Here is a 15,127-nt window from a genome sequence, read left to right on the forward strand (position 1 = left end):
CAAATTGGTTGTTTCGCAAGATGGCTGGTAAGTGTTGCTGGGAAATCTTTTGTTTGTTTTGCGATGTGTGATTTGAGGCAGCACAATTTCTAAAGTAGTTCTTGCATTAGTTTTTTCTGAAGTTTATTACGATTTCAAATACATAGAATATAATGGAAATCTCAATGCAAATTGCAAGAAATTGTTGAAAATCTGCACAAGTCGCAATAAAGTCTTCAGAAATTGCACCTAAAATTGCACACAAATCACACGATTTTAAATCGCAGCAGTGTGACCGGTGACTAAGTGCATCTATACACCTGGTTTGCAGGATGGACTTTCTGAACACATGACCAATGTGGCTGGCTATGACAGCTCGGTCACTGTGCTAGGAGCACACAAGCACAGAAACCTTGATCGTCAATGCACACATGGACACAGTGAAGCCCATCCTTTTTGCCACAGTACATGTGCATTACGTGGGCAGCAAGATGTTAAAGTGTTACTAAACCCAGAACCCTGCATTCACTATATCTGGTCTCCCACAGTACACAGAACATGGAAGTGCAACTATTTTAGTAAATATAAACTGCTAAATACCTTTTCTCATCAGCAGTTAGAGCAGTCTTGTGACTTCAGCTGAGTACTGGTTAAAGCTTGTAGGAAGAGTTTTCTTTCTGCTCTAGGAGGATGTGATACCCCTGACCCTCTGTGTGGACAATGCTGATTGGCCCTGTGCTGATCACATGCACTCTCCCAAGAAAAAAAACCTCTCCAAATAACTTTTCTCATCAGCAATTAGATCAATCTTATAACTTCTATCAGTGTCCAGCATAGCACATGTTAAAGCTTGTAGAAGGAGTTTTCATTTTGCTCTAGGAGGATGCAGAACCCCTGACCTCTGTCTGTTCTGATTGGCCCTGTGCTGATCGCATGCACCCTCCCATAGAGAAAAAAAAAACTAACAATACACACTAAACTAGCATGTGTAGAGTGACGCCACACAATATGTCTTATCAGGAGATAAGAGGGGGACACTGGAAGAAGGGGAGGATCAGAGCAGGCAGGATCAAACAGCGTTTTTACACAATGCAGAGGATTAACCCCTTAGGTTCCACAGTGAGTATAAAAAGCATGCTATACTGCATATACAGACTGATTTTACTGTTGTTGGTTTAGTAACACTTTATTATTCAGTCATCTATCTGCCCCCACCCTTCCTGTCGCAGTTTAAGGTGACTCTGGCACAGACTAGCTCAGAGCATTGATGAATGTAAAAAGGAACGTGGCTGATCTTTGGCTAAGACCTGCAGCACCCCAATTTCTAAGACTTCCAGAGCCCAGACAGATAAAATATAATTAATTGCAGGCACATCCTCAGAATCTGTCTGTGACTGGTTAATTTAGTTTGATAGCTGTAATCAAAAGACAGGATTACTTTAAGTCAGAAGAAAAGATGATTCATTTAGCACTGGGAAAATGTAAGCTGCAGAACCGGATTGGCCAGTATGACCACAGGTGATATTATGTCATCCTCATTTACAGCCTAAGGACTATTGTCACTGTGATAAAACAGGATATTAGAACTGATGGACAATACGCTTCATTTAATTGTTAGAGTCATGTGAAAAAAGCTGAATACAAAGAAGGTGGCATTTATGCTGGTTAATTTGTCTCTGTCATTAGGCAGAGAGGAAGAGAAATGACTGCTGAATTATAACAGGGAAAGATACATATCTAAAGGAATAGTAATAATCGCCATTATTCTTTACTTTATCTTAACATATTGTTAAAACGGCACAGAAACAATATAAGCATGAGGATATGTAAAACGAGCAGGAACAACAAAGGCAGCCAAAAAAAAACCCAACCTGCTTTTACCTTCTATGCATTTTCCAATTTGCAGAAATGCACTGCAGTCCATTTTACATGCTTTCCTATGGATCTAGTTCACATCTGTGCGATTTGAGCTGGGGTGTTTTTTGGAAAGGGTCCGGGACTTTTTTCCCACAGCAGATTGTGTTTTGCGTGTAATAGTCTTCAATGGACTCACACCATAAATGCAAGTGGGTTTTTTTTCTTGCTAGTAGAACAGTTAGACAGTTCTGTTCATGTAGTGCGACTTTACACGATCGGGCACTCAAGTAGCACCAAAATCACAACAAAGTACTCCAGGCACCTTTATGAGTCTACAGTCAGATGTCAGGGTTGCAAGGTGTGCAAGGTCCAAAGAAAATGCTTGTTGCCTGGCTGTGCAGGACTATAGGGGGACCCAAAACTCCTTAGTGGGTAGCGTTACATTTATTTGTACTTTAACCCTAATTAAACTGTGTACTTTCTAATTTTAGTATAGCTGTTGCTGGACAGTTCTACAATTCACTGGTTTCACTTCTTCCCTGCTATTGGTCATGAATTTATATTCTATATTATCCATATTGGCAAGATTAAAGTGTTACTAAACCCACAACAGTAAAATCAGTCTGTATATGCCGTAAAGCATGTTTGTTATACTCACTGTGGAACCTAAGGGGTTAAACCTCTGCATTGTGTAAAAACGCTGTTTGATCCTGCCTTCTCTGATCCTCCACTTCTTCCAGTGTCCCCCTCTTATCTCCTGATTAGACATATCATGTGGAGACATCCTACACATGCTCAGTTTGGTGTGTATTGCTAGAGAGGTTTTTTTTTTTTCTTGGGAGGGTGCATGTGATCAGCACAGGGCCAATCAGCACAGTTTAGACAGAGGGTCAGCAGTTCTGCATCCTTCTAGAACAAAATGCAAACTCCTCTTCTAAGCTTTAACATGTGCTCTGCTGGACACTGATATAAGTCACAAGACTGCTCTAACTGCTGCTCTAACATCCGTGTTGTGTGTACTGTGGGGGACCAGATATAGTGAATGAAGGGTCCCGGGTTTAATAACACTTTAAGCAGTATTTTAAAATTACTTATGGTTGGAACTGTAGCCTTTTGTCACACAATTCTGTTCAGCTTCTCTTCAAGTGAACTAAATAGGGCACTGCTTGGAGCCTTGAAAGGCATTGTCATTTATTTTTGCCAACTTAGAGTCATCACCACTTAGAGTAGCCAAAGGGATTTGGCAAATGAAGCAGTCAGCTCAAGAGGATAAAATCTAGAGACACCCAGGAGGAATCTGCCACTAGAGTTTAAAGAAAAATTTCAGGTTCCACAGAAGAAAAAATCATTCCACACAAATGTGCGTACAAAAATGTGGACGTTTATTCAATTTTAAAGGAAAAGTGATGCTGCTTTGTTTAGAGATGTGGGACTTCCCTCTTCCTTCCACTCTATTCTTGAATTGTAGCCTTGCAGTTGTCTTAAACGTCTTATTACTCTGATAATTATACATTTAAAGTAAACTAAATATGCTAACTTGACAGCCGATGACAGTGGAAGGTATAATCTGCAGGGTTGGCCAGTCTGACCATGGGTGACATTCTGTCATTCTCCTTCTCATGGTCTATTTACCGTCATAGTAGAGGAACCGGATATTGTACTCCAAGGACAATGTGATCTGTTTAGATGTTGTAATCTCCTGACAAAAGACAAGAAAGTGTAATTTTCTGTGTGCAATTTATCTTCTCCATCTGTAGGAAGGAAGAAAAAGAACTCAGAAAACATCTGATTCAGAGGATGGCTAAAGTTTTCAGCAGCTTTACAGATAGACAGGCAGGCAGATCCAGCTTGCAATGCAAGTGTTTTTTGTTGTTTTGTTTTTTTTCAATCTGATCTAAATGATTTTATCTTGTTGAAAAAAAATTTATTTAAACAACCTCCTCTGCATGCCATAAAATACGTATTTTTACGAAACTGATGCATTACCTATAGAAATGAAACCATGTTGTTCAACCTGCCTGATTGTTTTTTTTTTTTTTTCTTTTTTTTTCCTTTTTCCAATTTTTTTTTCCATTTCAAATTCAACAAAGTTTCAGGTGATCTACAAATATGCATATACAGTTTGATTTTTTTCATACCTATGATTGGAATATTGAAGGAATCTATTTATTTATGATTGGATTAGATGTGTGTGTATACCATATTGTGGCCAATCCCAAGGCTAAATGATTTATTGTGCTAAATATTGCTCCATAAACAGCAGCTTTCTTTAACTCTCTGCACATTAACCCCTTCACACCTAAGGGTAAAACAAATCTTAATGCCTAAGCACAATTTTGCAACGTTGACATCTTAGGAAAACCGTACATATCAACACAACTACTTTCTACTTCCAGGTGGGTTATACTTTGTTTTTTTCAGGACAGATTGGGCTTTCATTTGGTGGTAAATGGTAATGGATATCTCCTGATTTTTTCTTATTGTCAAAAGAAAACTGGCCCAAAATAGTAAAAAAAATCATTGTTTTAAATGTATCTGTGTGTTTCTTGTTACTACCATAACCTACCACCAAAGAACAACCCAAAATAAATTTTCCAGCTCTTGACGATCGCAGTGATACCATATATGTGTATGTTATTTGTTGTTTGTACCCGTAGTACAGCCCAGAAATAATAGTGCGCATTTTGTTTTTTGCTTACCTAAAACACACTGACACTGACACTCTGGGGTTTATTTACTAAAGCTGGAGAGTCCAAAATCAGACTCCCTTCTGCATAGAAACCAATCAGCTTCTAACCTCAGCTTGTTCAATGAAGCTTTGGCAATGAAACCTGGAAGCTGATTGGTTTCTATGCAGAAGTGAGTCTGATTTTGCACTCTCCAGCTTTAGTAAATAAACCCCTAACTGACACTAATACCAATTTAAAAAAAAAATCCTGACCTTTGACCCAGACCTTTTGACCTTGACCCTGACCTTGACCCAAACACTTACCCTGGCACTGAAGTAGATCAAACCTTGATCTAGGTATTTTTTTCTTTATTTTTTATTTTATTTTTTAATATATATTTATTTATCTTTTTTTTTTTAACAAACATTTTTCCCCCTCTATGACAGGAGTTAGAGAGATACAATGTATATCTCTCTTCCATTCATAGAGAGAAAACAAAAACAAGGGGGCCGGGCTGTACAGTGTCTGATCACTGTGATAGCCAATCAGAGGCTATCACAGTGATCATGTGTCCCGGAATTGGGAGTCCCGGGTCCCGATCGTTAAAACGGGACCTGAGGCTCTCAGTGACACCCCGGTCTTTGTGCTGGGAGGGCACAGTGCGGCACGCTCCCAGCACAAAGACAGGTATGCAAATATGTGGCCTCACGGAAAAAAGCCCAGTTCTGTGAGTCCGCATATTTGTGTTACATGGGCGTCAAGGAGTTAACAATGCTTCCAGGTACAAGAAAAGAACATATTTATGGTGTAGGACTAATAATTCTAAAGACATTAAAAGTTTTGGGGCTCACACCTTTTGTTCCAATGTACCAGAACTGCTTCCTAGTGATTATCTACTCAAGAACTAAGCATTGTCACATGGGGGTGACATGGGGAGTCCTTGTAAGTTGCAACTGACAGTGGCTAAATGAAGCAGCAGTAGAGCGAATGGAAACCCAAATTAAAAAAGTCAAAATTTTGTTTGCTTATAATTCCATAATGAATACATTTGTAATCATTATTTGGTGATGCTGCCAGCAAGAACTATACCCTGTGACTTCTGGAAATAGGGTCGTAATGCTCACTTAAATGTGTTGTCTCCCTATTCTACATGGTCCTGATGAAGGCTACAGTGGGTGCACCAATGCACAGGATACATGCATTGCTCTGCTATTGCTTCCCCATTTAGAACTGCCGAAGTATGTGATGCAGTCTTGGCAAGGTGGCATGCACCTGCAGCTAAGTAGTGTGCATATTTGCCAGCAGTTACCTGCGAAAAGTTGACTTATACTGGGCATGAAAAAGAAACAGTCAGGGCGATCCTGCCTACATAATAGTACATTGCTAACAGAGTAATGTTTGATGACCGTTGAGTTCTACATTAGGTGTTTCTGTTGCTGTGACTTGCAAAGTACAGGTTTCCTTTAAGAGTAAATTTTTTTAATGTAGTATTAGCAAAAGAAACCTAAAAAGGCTCAGAGTGATGTGACCGCCGGTCACACTTCTCCGTTGCTGACTCACTGAAATGTGACATACCTTAATAGCATGTTAACCTTTTTTTTAAACCCTTTCTGCTTGATCCACATCAGCGATCTCAACTGTTATATTTACCACTGTGCTCGTAAGACGCATTTAGAGAGCTCACACACTGGTGTTAAAATCCTAAAGTAAATGCTACCAACTCACCCTTTCTCAGCTCAGGCATGAGTCAACCTTTCCAGAAAATTGACGTTCCATTTGTTATTCCTCTGGGTCTCTATGGAGAAGCCTTAAAGGAGTTCTCCAGTCACGAACCAAAAGCTATTAATCTTTTATAATAAATTATGTTTAGTTGGCATTCACGTTTTTAACATAAGCTTCAGAGGAACGTTGATGTAATGGCCCATAAGTTATATAGGTGTGCATGTAACAATCTTGCAGGGGCTGGAATGAAATGTGCAATGGCTGTCTGAGCAGATACAAATATTTCTATCACATAGAGGTCACTGGGGCATCTTTTTATGCCAAACAGATCTTGCCAAATTAAAAACTAGACAGCAGTAGTGAGTGGAAATTCTTTTGCCTTAATTTTTATTCTTTTTTACTAAAATGAATCAAGGGAAAATATGGTGACTGCTATTGTTGAACTACCACATGCTGACCAGTCACATACCTGGTAAGTGACTGGTCTTCGAGCAGTTGGAAATCTTGGCATTTTGAATGCTTGTAAGTGCAGAGGAGGGATTGGGGGTTTTATAGACACCAGATCCCTCCATAAAGAGTACATGTCACATGCCTATTGCTGTCACAATAACAGCAATAAAAGTGATTTAAAAAAAATTAAAGCAACAGCACAAAAATAATTTCAAAACATAAGTTAATAATTAAAAAAATAAAGGACTCCCACCCCCCCTGTTGTTGCGTGGAAAGGAGAACATACACATCAGTGTCACATGCAAACAGCAATTGTCCCACACATGTGAGCTATTACCGTAAACATCAGATCATGAGCAGTAATTCTAGCACCAGACCTATTGTGTAAATCTAAAGTAGTAACCTGTAAAAGCTTTTAAAGAGTTGCCTATGGATAGTAAAATTTATGTAGTTTGTTGCCATTGCATGGGTTTGTGCAATTTCAAAGCATGACATATTTGGTATCTTGTTACTCAGGATAACATCATCTTTTATGCTTTACAAAGAAAAAATTGGGTTACTATTGTATTATTTTGCATTAAAGTTTTAAAAAGTGTATTTTCCCCAAAAAATTACATTTGCAAAACTGCTGCGTAAATATCGTGTGACATAAAAAATTGCAAAACCCACCAATTTATTCTTTAGGGACTGTGCTTTAAAATATATAATATTTGGAGGTTTTAAGTAATTTTCTAACACAAAAAAACCTAATTGTTATATGTGAACAAAAAGCCTTGTCCTTAAGCGGTTATAAAGCTATTTGCCTGGATAACTTGATCCAAGAAAAAGAATTAAGATCAAAAGTTCTGTTTTTCTTCTGACTTCACAAGTTGCATACTTGTTCGAGGTCAGTGACTCCAAGAGTAATGAGGCCAGAGGTAGCCAGGCAAATAGTATTTTCGGAAGGAGGTCATGAATATCAGTCATATTTTATCAGCACATCTCTCAATTAAAGGACACATGCACTTAAATGCATATAAAGTAACCATTCTCATCAAAACCCAATACAGGCTTTACTTACTATCTAACCAATACATGCTTGCAGCTGTCCCTGTTTACAATCTGTGAATGTGTCCCTCACTATCATACTGTGCGGGTCCATCACTGGCTTGATGGGACATGACTGAGGGACATGCAGAATATTGAGGTTAATACTTACCACCTAATCCATAAAACAACCACCCCTTCAACCTATCCCACCTAAATAACCACGCGACTCTCCTTTTGGTGTAAAACCAGCCATAGCAGCCCATTTATTTAACATAACTCTTACATAACACTTCTTACAGTACAATCAAATAATTACTGTCAGTAATGATCCCAACCGGGTCCAAAGTCTTCGAAGGCACTGTTACTCACATCAATAACTCGGCTGTATTTGACACCCAATTAAAAGGTCCCCAGTCGCTACTACACCGCCTCAGGGACAATACTACATTTACGTATGTCCCAACATGACCTTATAATTGGGAAGGAACACCCATACCTATGATGGGCCCAACCCATAATCCACCAAATATCACTCCAGCACCGCCTTCAAAGACCCAGGGACCCCGTCCGGCTGCCATGACAAAAGAGAAAACCAGACAAACACCACAGGACACCAAATGCTGATCAAGAAAAGAAAACAAAATCAAGGAACCCACACAAAACAAACAACAGGACAAACACAAAAGGACAAAACCAATAACCAAAGCGAACAAAAACAAAACAACAAAACAGCTCCAGGGAGGGAGGACGGGAAAAACCACACCCGTGCTGGCATAAGCTCCGACTGACCTCCGACAAGTCCCAACCCCTCTCCTCATCCTGGCAAGACCACCCTCAAGCTCGCTTACTCCAATCAGGTGAGTAACCACCCCCACCTCCTGAATATACTCCGACCCCAATCCATTCTCCACCTCGTCTGCAAGCTCCAGTCATGCTGGCCCTCCCTTTTAGCTTTGCTCAGTCCAGGCCCTGACTTTCCCAGAGTGCTTCCAGCGATGACCCATTGTATTCTATGATTGTTGCTGGTCTTTGTGTAAAGTATCACCCTCCCAGGCAGGCTGCTAAGTACATTTAGAGTTTAGCTTACTCTATAGTTAGAGAAGCTGGATTTGATTACTGTGTATGTTCATGTTTTCCCCCGGTAGTGGGATTGATTATTTTCCCCTGGCTCTGTTGAGAAACTTCCAAGGTTTAGGGATTGAAATGCAAATCTCTCACCTGAATATTTGCTACCCTCTGGCCAATCCCTGAGAACATGCGCCTATAGGTGGTCAGAAAAAGGGGGTAAATAGTCTGAAACCTTTTTAGACTTGTTCTTCTCCTAAAGGAAGGGGGATTGTGTGCTTCAGGGGGCTGCTAAGCCTTGAAGCTTTCCTGATTGGCTGCTATAATACTCACTCCCCTGGATCGAGCCTATGGCCTTGCTTCTACTGGGATTCGTGAGTAGAGCCCAATCTCCTAAGCTGAGAAGCTGAGAGACAAGATGAACTAGACCAACTCTGATCACTCTAGACTATGGGAAATATAGTCTGGGGAAAAAAATCTTGCATAGGAGTAAATGGGGTGCTGGACTACAACTCTCAGGGATAGACTCCTAAAGCGTTACTAAACCCACAACAGTAAAATCAGTCTGTACAGCATATGCAGTATAGCATGCTTGAAATACACACTGTGGACCCTAAGGGGTTAATCCTCTGCACTGTATAAAAATGCTGTTTGATCCTGACTTCTCTGATCCTCCCCTTCTTTTAGTGTCCCCCTCTAATCCCCTGATAAGACATATTGTGTGGAGACACTCTACACATGCTAAGTTTTGAGTGTATTGCTAGAGAGGTTTTTTTCTCTTGGGAGAGTACATGTGATTAGCACAGGCCCAATCGGCACTGTCCAGACAGAGGTTGAGGGTTCTACATCCTCCTAGAGCGGAAATAAAACTCCTCCTACAAGCTTTAACATGTGCTCTACTGGAGACACTGATAGAAGTCACAAGACTGCTATATTCTGCTGATGAGAAAAGGTATTTAGCAGTTTATATTTACTAAAATAATTGCATTTCCATGTAGTGTGTACTATGGGAGACCAGATATAGTGAATGCAGGGTCTGGGTTTAGTAACATTTTAAGAGGAGGGGATAGGAGCAGTTTGTTTCCCCTGCTGTGGAGAAAAAAATGTTTTCTTGCTGAGGACCAGATTGCTGAGGACTGGAGTGCCCTGAGAGCAGAGCTACTAGCAGATCAGGAAGGAGGGAGACTTCCTATCTGCCTAATAGCTTTAAAAACACTTAATGCAGAGTTTTAAAGGGAGGGTAAAGATATGTACCACTGTAAAGACTAGGCACACTGATTAGCCAGCTGAGAGTTGCAAGTCAGGAGCCATAAACTTACCAACTGCTTCAGAGTTACTAGCAGCCAGGGGTAGCACTCTCAGGATATACTCTATATATTGTATATATACATATACAGTGCGATATATACAGAGTTCACTCTAAGATGTTTATTGACCATTAATTGCAGAGGAGCTACTACAGGATTATTCATCATTACTGATATTGTTCATTGGTAATACTGTTGCTTGTTGAGTTATCTTACTTAGTGATATAGTGATTTAGACTGAGTTGCTATCAGGGGCGGACTAACCATTTGGAAACTCGGGCACTGCCCGAGGGCCCGGGGTCAGTAGGGGGCCCCATGAGATGCCCCTGGTACCTTTTTCATAGGCTGTTTTGAGTTTGGGCAAGGACACAGGGGCCCCATGTTCCCCTATTGCCCGGGGGCCCCATGAGTTGTCAATCCGCCCCTGGTTGCTATAACCTAGTAATTACCTTATTCGGTTTCTTCCACCTGCTCATATCTGTGCATTGCTATTTACAATTGTCCTGTGACAATCTACTTGCTTTTCTTACAATTAAGTAGCTTGATGCCTATTTCCTGATACCCTAATAAAGTAGCGAGTATGATTCAAATACTTGTGCTCCCAGAGGTGTTTGCAGTTTCATATTATTTAACCAGAAGTGTCAGAGGGGACAAAGCTGTTCATAGAGTTGTGTCAAAGAGCTGTAGAACCTGTTATACCAAGCGGCTCCTCGGGGGTCAAGCACTAAAAGTACAAGCATATAAAGTATTATGTGTCAAAAGAAGAGAACAGTCCTAAAGAAAAACTGGTTTTGGGGGTGAACAAATCCCCAGATAGAGATGATAGATGTAAGTGATAGATAGATAGATAGATAGATAGATAGATAGATAGATAGATAGATAGATAGATTTTTTTTAACATCTGGTACGAATATAATGTCTTATTAGATGTCGCTGCTGTGTAGTCAGTGATGAAATAGAAAGCATATGTCCTAAATAACGAGCAATTTGGGAGCTATCTGGGGTCATTGGGGTAGATTAAATTTAGCTGGGATCAGAGAAATAAACATATTCTCAATACTAAATAAGTTATTTATTATAATAAAATTGCGGGATATTTTAGGCCTTCCTGTTTGGCCATAGTACACTTCACTATGAATAGTGAATTATAGTTGGTCCAGTATGTACAGCACTTTAAAAGGATTGTACAAGGATTGTATATGGCAGTATATTAGACTCACATTTCTACTCAATGATTGGTAATTTTGTAGGATGATTGCCTCTTGGAATGGCTATGTCACGCTTTTCTCAAATATACTTTTTATATAAAAATAGACAATGTTCCTATTTATCTACCATCAAATATATTACACTTTGAGCAGAAATTGCCATTTCTGAGCCTAAGCAAGATCAAAGCACTGCTGTGGATTGGATTGTCTATGTAGACATCCATATGATACAAGAGTATTAGGCAGTAAGATTGTTCATGCTAAATAAAAGGTCACTATGTGTGAGTTACAAACTTGTTTATATAAAAGAGATTTAATTAACAATTTGTTCAACTAGATGCAGAACAGAGAACTTTGAAGAGCAAAGAGTGAAAGCAATGGGGGAGATAGTAAAGCTATCCAGTAATCACTTCAAGTGTGCTAATATTGGGTCCATTTACAATTGCAACTTAGAATACATACCTTTTTTCCAGCCATCCTCTCTTAGGTCATATGATGAGCGAGGTTTCTTTTCTTCTTTTCTTCCTTTCAGGATGGCATGATGTTGCATGTTCTTCCCCAGTTTCATGTATTTTTATGTGTTCTGTTGAACTGCATGAGGTTATAATTTTTCTGTAGCATGCTGACATCTATTCGCAATTTTGGTCCTCTGCAACTTGTTTACTAATGCAATTTTGGTATCTTCCCTCTGTCCTTCCTTCCTGTTTAGAACTAGTTAGTTTAGTTTTGGATGGACCCCTCCACTTCTTCCATGTTCCCTTAGTCAGTATTATTTATTCTCAGAGCCAGGGCTTGGGGAAAGTAATTGTCTTCTTACACTTATAACATACTGGAAAAACATCCTCTGTACTGCAATTAGTTTAAAATTGCATTGGATTCAGTTTCTGCTTCTTACTGAATAGTTAAGCTGCCGGTGAATGCCAAAGTTGCTGGTGACCATAATGTCTGGACAGACTGGGTCTAAGGAGTTATGTCAATGTGTAAAGCGGCATTTGAAACAGAAAGATGCGGCCACAGGGATTGTGACTATGATGTCCCAGGCTCACTTAAAGTGGATTGAATTACATCCATGGTCATTGAACTCAGAAGATAAAAGGATGTGACTGGATGGAGTAGAAACTCCTGGGTGGATAGTGCAGAGGAGTACATATGTCACCTACCTGGTAGAGGCCGTGTTGACAAAGACTGCCTCTAACATCTAATTCCCCCTGGAGTTGATAGTAGGGTGTAGCAGGACAAGGAGTGATGCAGGTGTTTCCGGGCACAGTGGATGATCTGAGGGTAGGCTGGATACTGCTGGGATTCTGTGGATGGACACATCAGATCTACTGCAGAATGCAGGTACAAAGTTGGATCATAGGAACCTATAGATGCAGAAAACAAACCATAGTCAAGATGAGCTGGAGTCAGCAACAGCAAGGTAGCAGCAGTACAAAAATTGAAGGCTTGAGCAGGATCAGAAGCCAGGCTGGTGTTGACATCAGGCAGACAGTAGAGATCATCAGGCAGAAGACAAAGTCAGGACATAAGCCAGAGGCAGCAATGGGAAATCAAGATACAGTGAAATCAGGAAGAAGACCTGATGAAACATAAAGTAGCAGAATGCAGCTCTGGTCACAGGTTGCAGAAGCTGATGACCATTTGGCCATTCGGCAGCTTCTACTCATTGGGCTCTGCCTTATATGGAGAGATTGGCACCAATACAAGATGTAAAAGCTTGTTTACACCAATGTATACTGTATTAGCGTGAGCATACGTATGTTTGAGCTCATATGTGCACATTGCAGAAATCCTGTGTATTGGGGTGCGGTTTGTAACATGTACACACACAGATCTTCGGGCATGGCCATACATGATATCCTCCTGAAATTAGCAGAGAAAGCTACATTTTTATTTTAAAAAGCTGCTGGGCAAGTGATTTATAATTTTTCATTGTACACTACAGTTGAGTTTTGAATTAAAACAGGGGTTTTCATACTTTCTAAACAAAGGGTCAGATTACTGTCCTTAAGACTTTAGGGGGCCGAACTGTGGCCAGTGGGGGTACACAATGCCCTGGTGTACATAATGTACAGGCTTGGTTGACAATGATGTAAGAAAATTACATAGCACCTGTGCTCAGTGGGAAGAGGAATAGCGCTCCATCATTGGTATTGGTGGGAGGAATATTGCCAATTGTTGGTATCAGTGGGAGGAATAGTGCCCCATTGTTGTTGTCAGTGGGAGGAATAGTGCCTCATCTTTGAAGTCAGTGTGAGGAATAGTGCCCCATCATTGGTATTGGTGGGAAGAATATAGCCAACTGTTGGTATCAGTGGGAGGAAGAGTGCCTCATCATTGGCCTCAGTGTGAGGAATAGTGCCCAATCGTTGGAATTCAGTGGCAAGAACAATGCCCCACCATTATTGTCATTGGGAGGAAAAGTGCCTCATCATTGGTGTCAGTGGCAGGAAAAGTGCCCCATTGTTGGTGTCAGTGGGAGGAAAAATGCCCCATTGTTGGTGTCAGTGGGAGGAAAAGTGCCCCATTGTTGGTGTCAGTGGGAGGAAAAGTGCACTGAGGGGCGGATAAAGGTAAGCAAAGGTCCCCATATGGCCAGTGGGCTGCAGTTTGGAGACCGATGATTTAAAAAAATAGATGTTCTCAGATCACCGGATTGCTCACAAAGGGGATTTGGGTAGACAGGTGCACCTCAGTCTGAATGGAAAAACTAAAAATAAATAGCAGGTAGGCAGGTTAGTTTTCAATTTTGACTAAAAGGTAACGTAAAAAATAAGCTAATACATACAGTTGTGCTCAAAAGTTTGCATACTCTGGCAGAAATTGTGAAATTTTGGCATTGATATTGAAAATATGACTGATCATGCCAAAAAATGCTCTTTTACTGAAGGATGATGATCATATTAAGCCATTTATTAGCAAATAGTTGTTTGGCTCCTTTTTAAATCATAATGATAACAGAAATCACCCAAATGGGCATGATCAAAAGTTAACACACCCTGGAATGTTTGGCCTTGGTACAGACACACAAGGTGACACACACAGGTTAAAATGGCAATTAGAGGTTAATGTCCCACATCTGTGGCTTTTTAAATTGCAATTAGTATCAGTGTATAAATAGTCAATGAGTTTGTTAGCTCTTACGTGGAAGCATTGACTAGGCTAGATACTGAGCTATGGGGATCAGAAAAGAACTGTCAAAAGTCCTGCGTAACAAGGTAATGGAACTTTGTAAAGATGGAAAAGGACATAAAAAGATGCCCAAAGCCTTGAATATGCCAATCAGTACTGTTAAATCACCTATTAAGAAGTGGAAATTTTGGTGATCTCTTGACACCAAGCCAAGGTCAGGTAGACCAAGAAAGATTGCAGTCATAACTACCAGAAGAATTGTTTGTGATACAAAGGGAAACCCATAGGTAACCACAAGAAAAATACAGGCGGCTCTGAAAAAAGACAGTGTGGTTGTTTTGAAGGAGCACAATCGAGGTGCCAGAAAGAAGCCTTTACTGCATCAATGACACAAAAAGGCCTGGTTAGGCATGTCAAGGTGTTGTCAGGCATATTGTAACCAGGCTTTATTGTGGCATTGGTGCAGTAAAAGCTTCTTTCTGGCACCTCGACCAAACAGCTCATTTTTGTTCAAGTATCACCGTATTGTACTCCTTAAAAACAACCACACCATCTTCTTCCAGAGCAGACTGTATTTCTTTTGAGGTTGCCTGTGGGTTTTTGTTTGAATCCCGGACAATTCTTCTGTCAGTTCTGGCTGCAATCTTCAAGTCAAACCAGGACTTTTGAGTTTATATAATAAAAGAACGAATTTCAAGAAGTAGAAACT

At 40.2% G+C, this 15,127-nt stretch overlaps 1 long non-coding RNA gene across 1 annotated transcript in view; it reads right to left on the minus strand.

Moving 5' to 3' along the window:
- Positions 1-3,197: 3,197 nt before the first annotated feature.
- LOC149469750 (uncharacterized) overlaps positions 3,198-15,127 on the minus strand; it is a 47,950-nt gene continuing 36,020 nt past the window's right edge. Inside the window, exons 2-3 of the long non-coding RNA XR_016311526.1 lie at positions 12,447-12,650; positions 3,198-3,587 (exon numbers count right to left, since the gene is read on the minus strand). This is a non-coding gene — a long non-coding RNA (uncharacterized LOC149469750). The remainder of the gene's footprint in view (positions 3,588-12,446; positions 12,651-15,127) is intronic.

Source organism: Staurois parvus, unplaced genomic scaffold (assembly GCF_062004578.1).
Source record: "Staurois parvus isolate SC_StPar_1 unplaced genomic scaffold, SC_StPar_1.0 ptg000061l, whole genome shotgun sequence".
NCBI lineage: Eukaryota > Metazoa > Chordata > Amphibia > Anura > Ranidae > Staurois > Staurois parvus.